An 11,712-nucleotide genomic window follows, 5' to 3' on the forward strand; every position below is an offset into this window, starting at 1 on the left:
TATATATATATATATATATATATATATATATATATATGTATATATATATGGCACGTGAAAAGTCATTCGAGCGAGATCGTTGCCAGTGTCGCTGGACTGTGCAGGTGGCACGTAAAATACACCATTTCGAGCGTGGCCGTTGCCAGTACCGCCTGACTGGCCTTCGTGCCGGTGGCACGTAAAAGCACCCACTACACTCTCGGAGTGGTTGGCGTTAGGAAGGGCATCCAGCTGTAGAAACTCTGCCAGATCAGATTGGAGCCTGCTGTAGCCATCTGGTTCACCAGTCATCAGTCAAATCGTCCAACTCATGCTACCATGGAAAGCGGACGTTAATCGATGATGATGATCTATATATAGTTCATAAATGCGAATCAGATATTCTCCTTTTAGAATACACTTAGCGGTGTTCAAGAAATTTAAACTTGAGCGAGTATAGAAGTAAATGTAAGGATGAGCAAGTTAGACAAATCAATATATAAAGCATATTCAATACATTAAATACAAAAAAATGTATATATGTTTACATGTTAAAAGGTTCCACAGAATACAAATGATACAGAGAATTTAAGAAGTTGAAGAAAGGTATTACAAACCCAACAGCTGTTTCTGGAGGCTTGGTGGTCCAAAATAATGTTGGTAGATTGATTCCATCGTAGGATGAGACGAACCTCCGTCTTCTGGAAAGAGATTTTACATTTGAGGTGTTAAAGGAAAGAAGTTCAAAGATGGAATAAAGTGCGCGTGCGCGCGTGTGTGTAAGAAACCTTTCATAATCACTAGTTGTGACTGAAGTTGCTGGAGCACCTATACTGCAAGAAATAAGCGTTCAGAACTCTTAATGTTGTAAGGAGCACGCAATATATGCACACTGACAGGGGATTATATTGTGCACTTCCTCCTACAGCATTAAGAGTTTTTAACTCTTATTTCTTGCAATATAGGTACTCCGACACCCTCAGTTACAATTAGTGAGGATAAGATTTTTCCTTTATGCTATTATATTGCGCCTAGCTGTTTAGATTGATTTATGTGCGTTTCCGCCATGCGGTTGAGTTATTCTGGAGCACCACCATGATCTTGTGCCCATTCCGCAGCTTTCTTATTTGGTTCATTTCTTCTGAGTGATGAGATGTTGTCATCACTCATGCATGTGCTTTTACTCTGTTTGCTGTTCTCATCTGTACTTCATGCAGGGGCGTTGGTTCGTTTACAATCGTAGATAGAAGAATCGCCAGATATGTGTATGCATGTGTGTGTGTATGTATGCATGTAAGACTGCGTATATATGTATATGTGTGGGTGTGAATGCGCGTGTGTGTATGTGTGTGTGTGTGTATGTCTGTATGTCTGTATGTCTGTGGTTGTCTGTGTACATGTTTCTGTACGACAGGGTGCTGAAAAGTTCCTGGCTTTGGGTAAAAGAAAATACAGGGAGACCGGTTAATTATGATTTTATTTGACATATTCCTCTCTCAGATTCACACACTGATTGCAATTTCCAGACATAAAACTTTTGATTTCATTTTAATTAAAACTGTAAACACTTAAACTTCACGCAAGAGTCCTGGAGTCAATTTATTTAACTAAAACCCTTGATGGTGGTGCTCCAGCATGACCACTGTCAAATGACTAAAACAAAAGAATAAAAGTATATGTGTGTTTCTGTGTCTCTGTGTGTGTGTGTATGTATGTGTATTTATGTACGTGTGCATGTATATGCATATATACACATGCATACGTATATATACACCCTTAAGCTAATACGAAACTTTGTGCATGTATATATCAAAGTTTGAAAGTATATAATTTTTTTACTATAAAACAACAATGACAACAACAACAACAACAACAACGACAAGAAGAAGAAGAACAACAAGAGCAACAACAACAACAACAATAATAATAATAATAATAATAATAATAATAATAATAATAATAATAATGATAATAATAATGATAGTAATATGCTAAAATTCCCTAAACTCATATATACACCTGTCTTATGGCACAGTGCTGAAATGTTGTAAAATTCTTTACAACAACAAAGAAAAACGTTGTTGTGTTTTTTGTTTTAAATAAAGAATAGTAAAACTGAAACCAAAAAACAAAAAAAAAAACAAAAGACACGCCGTAAACTAGTTGAAGAGAATGGTAACAGCAATAAGAATAGCCACAATAGCACCACTGCCATTAGTGTTACGTTATCATCACAAACTAGACGCAAAAATGATAACAACGCCAATCTCTAGTTTAGCACCGTCAACGTTAAATAGCTGAAAGCGGAAGAAAGATCGGGCGAGACCTCACGCAGTTTTAACTATGGGATCAGTTCCGTCGTCGCAATGGCTAGAACTGCTGTTGTTGTTGTTGTTGTTGTTGTTGTTGACGATCATGATGATGATGATGGTGGTGGTGGTAGTGGTGGTGGTAGTGGTGGTGGTAGTGGTGGTGGTGGTGGTGATTCTTTTAATGTTGCTGCTGCTGGAGGTGTTTTGGTGTTGGTGTTGATGTTGTTTTTTTCCTGCTGGTTCTGCAGGAATTCTTCTAGGCTGCTATTGTTATTCCTGCAGCGGCTTCTGAGTTTGTAAACAAAAAAAAATTAAAAAATAAAAATTAAAAAAAAACAAAAAAACAATTAGTAGTACCACTTCTTTTGTAACAGCAACTTCAGCAGTAACCACAACAACTAGTGCAACGACTACTGCTGCTACTGCAGTTGCTACTACTACTACTACTACTACTACTACTACTACTACTACTACTACTACTACTACTACTACTACTACTGCTGCTGCTGCTGCAGCTACCACCACCACCACTACCACTACTACCACTATTACCACTACTACTACTACTACTACTACTACTACTACTACTACTACTACTACTACTACTACTACTACTACCAACAGCAGCAACAGCAGCAGCACTAACAATAACGCCACACCCACCAACTCCAACACCACTACTACTACTACCCCACCACCACTACTACTTACTACCCCCACCACTGCTACCACCACCACTAGTACTACTTCTGTTACTATTACTACTACTACTACTATACTACTATTACGAATGCTAGTGCTGCGTGTGATTATGTTCGTGTCATTGTCGTCGTTGTTGCTGTTGTGGTTGTTACTGGCGGTGGTGGTGGTGGTGCTGGTGGTGCTGGTGGTGCTGGTGCTGGTGGTGCTGGTGGTGGAATGAATTTAGAATGCTATACCTGGGCTTCTTGTTGATCGCTCTTCTTAACCTCATTCTTGTTCTTGAGGAGGTAGTTTTTTTTTTCGGTTTCGATTCATCACGGGAACATTTTTGCTTCATTTCGCCGTCATTCGCTGAGATCTACATACAAATATTTCATTTATATGAACACATAATAATTCCATTACATAGTGCAGGAGAAAAAATCTCCGTTTCCTGTCTACTTTATAAACATTTTTAGGTATACTGTTGTTGCTCTGTAGAGTAAAATGCAGATATAATCATATATATATATATGCATATACATATATATACACGCGCGCGCGCACACATACGCGTATATATGTGTGTGTATATGTATGTGTATATATACATTTATATACATTTATATATATATATATATATATATATACACACAGACATACACACATGCACAAACAGGTAGGCAGATAGATACACACTTCCCGTTACTGTAAGGCATCTAACGTACTGATAACGCCAAACTCAAAGACGCAACAGTATGAAGTCACAGTTATAAGTATATATATAGCAAAAGATACACATGTCTGTGAGTGTGTATGTATGTATGTATGTATGTGTATGTATATATGTACGTATATAGATAGATAGATAGATAGATAGATAGATAGATAGATAGATAGATAGATAGGCAATCTTACGTGATATGGTAAATGCGTTATGTGCGAAATAGACAATTTTATTTTGACATTTGGAATTTCCTTCATAAGTCGCGTTTAAATATCTGCAGGAATTCTTCAGGGTTTTGTTCAAATTTACATAATAGGATAGGTCTTTTCGAGGTACAATGATCGCACCTTCTGGGAGGATTAATGACCGAGGGCATGTTTTCATAATGGGCCGATATATTTTGTAATTTTTAATATGATATTCCTTTAACTTCCAGACATATCTGGAGAGTGCAGGAGTCTTTCTGAGTTAATAGAAATAAAAATGTTTCTCTTGAAAGAAGTCCTTTACTTTGTCATATTTCAATGTAAAATATTCCACCAATATTATCCGAACGAAGCCAGTATCGAGTTTACGAGTCACCCTTGGTTAGGTCCTCGTGCCATACGTCCTCAACAAGTTCACATCATATAAGAACAATGAGACACAGCATTTTACTTCAAATTTCCCTGCTTTATTCAACATTATTCCGAAAGAAATTAAAGTAGAAAAAGACCCCACAACATTCAAATGATACCTGGACAAATTCCTCCAAGAAGTATCAGACAAACCACTAACACCTGGATACGTCTCAACCAATAACAATGTTTTGCCCGAGTGGTCAATAGTGTCCAGAAGCATAACTTAAAAGCCCTCTCTCCAGGGCTGCTATTAAGTTAGTCAGAGCCTGGGCTGATAATACCCTGGGCAGATAATGATCGGAACTATTCTAAATTAGGTTATCTTCTTTCTATACAGTCAATTATAATCGTATATAGGGTATGTAATTATCACATAATTTGTCGTATACTCAGATTGTAGCAAGGCATGTATATGCAGTTAAGAAACTGGCTTTGCTTTCAAGGTTTCGAACTCGCATGGTTTCAAGTTCTGTTTCACTGCACGAAATCATGGGAAAATGTCTTCTACAATAGCCACAGGACGACCATGTCTGGTGAATGAATTTGCAAGATGGAAACTGTGTGAAACCCGTTGTGTACAGGTGTGTCACTTTGTTTCTATGTTTGTTCCCCACTATCAGTTGATAACCAGTGTTAGTTTTCACCCGTCGTAAGCTAGTGGTACGGCAAATGAAGAGGGTAGAACCACCACTAGAAACTCACTTTGCAACCACATGATTTCAAGTTCAGTCCCACAGCACGGTATCATGGACAAGTACCTTCTACTATAGCCATGGGACGACCAATGTCTTATGTGTAAATTTGTTAGACGGAAACTGTCTGGAAGCCCATTGTGTATAAACTCTTCAAGTCCTTTAAATTGTTTCAGTTTTAAAGCTGCGGTCATGCTGGAGCATCGTGTTGTATGTCTGTGTTTGTTCCCCCTACCGACTGACAACCAGTCTTATTTTGTTTTACACCACCGTGATTTAGCAGAACGGCAAATAATGGGATAGAATAACTATCAGACATTAATAAAAAAAATTTTTTTTAATAAAAAAAACGATAAATAATATATGGTTCGATCTGTCTGACTACAAACCGTAGTCCAAACACTGAAATATAAGAAAGATAAAAAATACATGTTCATTTGTTTATTTATTTATCTAAATTTGTTGAATTTTTGACTCTACGGTGTAATTTTAAAGCTTTTTGGTTGTATGAATGAGTGAGGAGTTTCTCCATTAAACGTCAGCTTTTCAATCCAAATAATGTTTGTCAACGCCCCAGTCAGGTTCATTTAACATTTTTCTACCAAAATGAAAAAAAAAAACAAAAAAAAACATCAGTTTATGGTACCATTGTTCCATTTAATGTTTTTAATTCATTGCTTCTTCTCATCTTTACAAATTAATAAATTCAAAAATTTTTTCTTCAACGTTCTATTTGTTTTGTAATAATTTTATAATTTCTCTCACTCATTAATTCGTTCATGTTCTCTCTCTTCTCTGTTCTCCTCCCCTCTCTTTCTTTCTTTCTTTCTTTCTCTCTGTTTTTCGTTTTATTCATAGTTTAAATTTATTTTGTTTAGCATTTGAATTGTTAATTTAACCGCGCCATCTAGTATAATAACAATTAGATCTGTCTAGTGTAATTGTTTGTTCATCAATGTGCCAAAGTGACTTCTTTATCTTGAATACGTTTATTCACTCCTTTTGTAAATGACTTTCGAGATGTCTCCGTACGTGCATATATTTCTGCATCATTTCAGCTATGTAAATCCGAAATGTTCCTTGTGCTTCATAAGAATTTATACATTCAATCTGTACATGCAAATACATGCACTGGCTCATATACGCATATATAGAATACATACAACCATGCAAGAATGCACACACACACACACACACACACACACACACACACACACACACACACACACACACACACACACAATTATATGCATTCTAAAATGCTTATTCTTAATTGAGAACCATAAGCAAAACTAGTTGATTTATAACTCAATGCCAGCAAATTCGACAACCTCAAGCATCTTTCATGAAATTTAATAAAGACCAGTACATTCTTCCTTCCACCCTTAATTTACCTTTAAATTTATACGTAAATAAGTTGATGACAGTTTGGTTAGAATCGAAAATCACTGTCCGCAGCTCTCACCACTCCGTTAACTGCATTACATTTCCAGCGAAACAAAAGTAGCGAAGAAATCTCAAAGGATTCGAATAACAGTCAGACCTATGCATGATAGAAGCCAATATGTCTCCAATGTATCAATATATTTCCAAAAGTTAGCAGGTCGCTGGCATTAAGCGAATATGTGATAAATGGTTTCGTTGGTCTCTCTGTTTCCCGGACACATTTTACCGGCTTAAATGCTTCGTCTACAGACTTTGTCTCCAACAGGTAATACTACCTGTAAAATTGCTAGATCAAAGTTTTTTGACCTGGCAGCTTTAGCAGGCTGTGTTTTAATCATATATATATATATATATATATATATATATAGCGGTGACTGTCTAATCGAGACACTTTCGTTCTTTTCGCTGAATTTTTTTCTTTCTTCATTTATCATTTCTGTAGAAGAGTATAGGCTCGAAACGTTAATGACTTCTAATTTTCCTGAGCGTCAACCTAATACACCCTTTTTTTGTGTGTCTTGTCTTTTATCTTGCCTTGATGTTTTTTTGTGTGTGTATGGTGGTGGGGGTTTACCATATATATAATCGACATGGATATTCTCTACAAAATGATACTCAGTGCATTCTATAAGAGGGACTGGACAAATCTCCAGATCCAGTTACCTATTTTCGGTTCAGGTTTGACCTGATGCTGCAACTCAGGCAAGAAATGTATGAAAGGGAGCAGGTCTAAAAGCCAGATGTCACACTGTCCGACATCTCGGCATATGTCGTTGTCCTATCGTATGCCTACGCATAGTCAGTAAAGGCATAAGCAAACACCAGGAGCGAGTAGTAGTAGTAGTAGCGGCAGCAGCAGCTGTAGTAGTAGTAGTAGTAGCAGTAGCATTTATACTAGTAGTAACAGTAGCTATTGTTGTAGTTGTTGCTTTTGTTGTTGCTGTCATTATCGTCGTTATTGTATTTCATTCCCCTGGCAGTCCTGACTGAATGAACAAAACCCCTGATCAAAGGCTCCCCTGGAGTTCCCATCTTGTATTTTGTGGTATATACAGGTCAAGATTGTCTGGTACTTTGTTCGTATAGCAGGGTAGTTTGGTCCAGAATATGTTTTAGCAGTGGATGGAAATTAATATAAATGAAATTTTCCTTTTCACCAGACGCAGGACCTCAGTCATTGGCTCCTTAGTTGGCAGAGAAAAGGTATCAGAAGGGAGAATTCAAACTATGACTGTTCCGTGTCTTTACGGATTGAAATGAAGAAAACGAATCTGTTGCGATGTAGTTTCAGCTAAACATGTGTTGTTTTAATTAATCATTGGATAGTAATCAATAGTAGGAACTTTTTTTGTAAAAACACAACAAATTCTATTTCTGTGTATGTGTATGTGTATGTGTGTTTGTGTTTGTTTGTGTGTGCGTGTATTTCCCTCTCTCTCTCTCTCTCTCTACCTCTACATCCCCCAACTCTCACTCATTCACTCACTCTGTGCTTCTGACCTTTTTATTTCTGACAGCAATCACACTTCATATGCTATTTTACTCGCATTTGCTCTCTTATGCTATCAGTTAACTTCTACATCGGCAGAGCCTCGACAGAATTTCCGCCAGCAAATATGTATATATTTAACTGTCTTTTCTCTGTACGATAAGCATTTATCTGATTGCACACATTTACACATCTATCTTAACGGCACAAACTACCCAGTTAACATGAAAACAAAAATATCTACGGACACATTTCCATAACATCTCACAATATAAATTCTCTAATTGACTTTTAGATTTACATTTTTACAAATACTTCCCTGAAACTATTTACAAATTAATAATGTGAATATTTTACATTCGAATTTTATATGCAATGTGAGTTCTGATATCACGTGATGTAGAACTGCTGTTAACTTATAATACCTGCAAGATCTATCGTGATCTATTTCCTTTGTTTGTAACAAGGAAAAATGAAAGGAACTTTATTTTAATAGAATCCATTTTCATTGTCACATTTGTGAACTAATCATTTCAAATCTAATATTTCTTATAGTTTGAAATTGAAAAGTTTCTCTCGCTAATATGGAAGTTAATAGCTAATAATATATATGGAAAATGAATAAACGTTAGTATACACAAGCTCGGGAAAATATGTACTCAATGTAAAAAATAAACCCAAAGGATTCATTAAAACTGAAACTATACAATCGTAAAAGTTTCTCATTTCGATTATTTAATGATTATGACAGAGATAAATATACGGTTTGATTTTTCACAAAACATTTGAAAGCGTTCATCGAACATTAGTTGAAACAAAGAAATGTCTGTTGCATGACTTTTGTTAAGAGGTACGGATATTCAGATCTTAACACACAGACACACACAAACACACACATTCACAAACACATTAAAACACACACAAACACATGCACATGCACACATACACACACATACATGCATTCCAAGTTATTACTCTGTATATTAATGATTATTTAAGTGTGTAGAAATAGTAAGATATAAACACGCGTGCTCGCAGACTCTGCATTAACGCCGCAGATGGTGAAAGAAGTCCATCTATTCAATTTTCCACAGGAAAAATATTCACCTGTTCATATACATAGATATGCTGTTAACTTGGATTTATTACTACCAGAACAGAAAGATTTGCAGAGGAAAGATTAAAGGTAACACGTATCAGATAAATCTCACAGTGACAAAGAATGAATATAAAGAGACTTTTAATATGGTCCCTGATTCCTGGATAATAGAGAATGATGGTAAGAATATCAGAGAATATAAGAAAAAAATGATTATAAAAGGTAGGAGTAAATCGAAAAATAAAGAAAGCTATTCTAGTGAAAGAGTAGAAAATATTAAGATCAAACGAGAAATATTTTGGTGTTAGCGAATATTACTTTCGTTTTCTTTCCTTTTTCTTTTAAGGTATGCAGTATGCCTTTAAAACACTGCGGCCCTGGATGATAAGGGATGGATTCATTATTGGATTTAAACAGCATAAAGTATATCAATTCTTTACGTATGAGCTGAAACTATTTGGAAGTAATGAACATCAAATTGATAGTGCAAGGATTTAATGAATATACTGGTCTGCATTTTCAAAAATATCTGATACAAGCTCATGTGTTACTGTGTTACATGTGCTGTAGGTTCGACACCTCGGTGATCACCATTAACAGCAAGGGTTCATACGACCCCTGGAGGCCCATATAAGATTTTACTGTTGAAATATATGTGCAATAAATTGCCTATACTTCGACAATGCACAAGATATTCTTTTTATATAATCCCTAAAAATATTTATTTGTGAAAATACAGTAGGATTTTTTTAATATATACATCAAATGGCTATGGGGTTCTGTTAGTACAAAATAGGGTTCAAAGAGATTCATAAGTAAAAAAAAAAAAACGGTTGAGGGACACTGATTAACAGTAAAGGAATACCAGATGTTAATTATTTCAATGACGTTTTATTTTTCATTGAGATTCCGGAAACCTGGACTGGGTTTTCACACCAGGTTAGTATCAACCAAGCCAGGGACTCTTGTCAGGATTTGTTGTTGGCATTCCGTCGCTTACGACGTCGAGGGTTCCAGTTGATCCGATCAACGGAACAGTCTGCTCGTGAAATTAACGTGCAAGTGACTGAGCACTCCACAGACACGTGTACCCTTAACGTAGTTCTCGGGGATATTCAGCGTGACACAGTGTGACAAGGCTGGCCCTTTGAAATACAGGCACAACAGAAACAGGAAGTAAGAGTGAGAGAAAGTTGTGGTGGAAGAGTACAGCAGGGTTCACCACCATCCCCTGCCGGAGCTTCGTGGAGCTTTTAGGTGTTTTCGCTCAATAAACACTCACAACGCCCGGTCTGGGAATCGAAACCGCGATCCTATGACCGCGAGTCCGCTGCCCTAACCATTAGGCCATTGCGCCTCCACTCTTGTCAGGATATGCCATTACTATCTGACTGATAACACCATCCTCTTCCCACCACCACTACTTATGTTGCATCGTGAGCACTTGGGAAGAACCGTGAGGCCTGCTTCGACGAGGATCACCAAATCGTGATGATGTACATAATGGCGGTTGATCTTCCGATCGAACCAAATAAGGGCGTGGGCTGGAAGGGTCTTGTTACTAACATTATTTGTTAGGCGAAACCCCTTACAGAAGAGTTATTTTATCATTATCATTTTTTATTTTTTTTCCAACAAATTAAGCACCTTGATTTGAATTCATGATGCACAGAACCGAAACAGATATCGCAAGAAATCCGTCCGATGCTCTAACAATTCCTCTAAACCACTGCCCTGGAACGGGAGTAAAGAAACGGTTCTCCTTGGGAATATTTGAAATCAGATTGCAGAGCTAACACCTAGAACATTCTATTCGAAATTTCAAAACCTTTCTCCATTTGCTGCTTTTTGTTATATACGAGAAGGAATTAAAAAGTTCCTGGCTTTGGTATCGTGAAAGGCTTGGTCGGAGGCTAAACCTTCCGAATTCTTCTACAGGGCTTAAAAATTAAAAAAATTAAAACTGAAGGGCCGCTGCAATAATTGTGTGAACTTGAGACGGTAATATGTTGAATAAAATCATAATTAAGTGATTCTCCTGTATTTTCTTTTACCCAAATACAGGAACTTTTCAACAGCCCTCGTACCTATCTTAGCATTTAAGCTGATGAGTAGATATTTACATTGAAAGAAAGAAAAAAAGAAAAAAATGATAGATAGATAGATAGATAGAGTCATGGGGAGTATTTACAAGGGTGAGGAAAAGTAATCAATATATGGTGAAGAATTTTAAGACAATACGTACATCACAAATTTATTGTTTACCACAAGCACCAACATCACTATCAAAACCACCACTACCACCAAGAAGAACACCACTGCTACTGTTGCGGCTACTACTACTACTACTACTACTACTACTACTACTACTACTACTACTACTACTACTTTGCACGATCCAAGGGGTTTTCTCACCATGGCTAGATAATAACAACCCCGCCATCATCACCATGTCAACTAACATCACGGTACTACCACCACCACTTCCACCTCCGCTGCCGCCACCAACAACACGACTGCTTATTCCGGACCCCCTTCTCTCCTTTCCAGCTCCTAAAAATCATGCCTGAAGGGTATGAGATAGAAGTGTTGATAAGAGATAAAAATAAAAAAGAGAAAGTGGTTGGTGATGGTAGATAAGGCCTGGTAATGGTGATTGAGCTTTTC

The sequence above is a fragment of the Octopus bimaculoides genome, chromosome 1 (genome assembly GCF_001194135.2).
Source record: "Octopus bimaculoides isolate UCB-OBI-ISO-001 chromosome 1, ASM119413v2, whole genome shotgun sequence".
In the NCBI taxonomy this organism is placed as follows: Eukaryota; Metazoa; Mollusca; class Cephalopoda; order Octopoda; family Octopodidae; genus Octopus; species Octopus bimaculoides.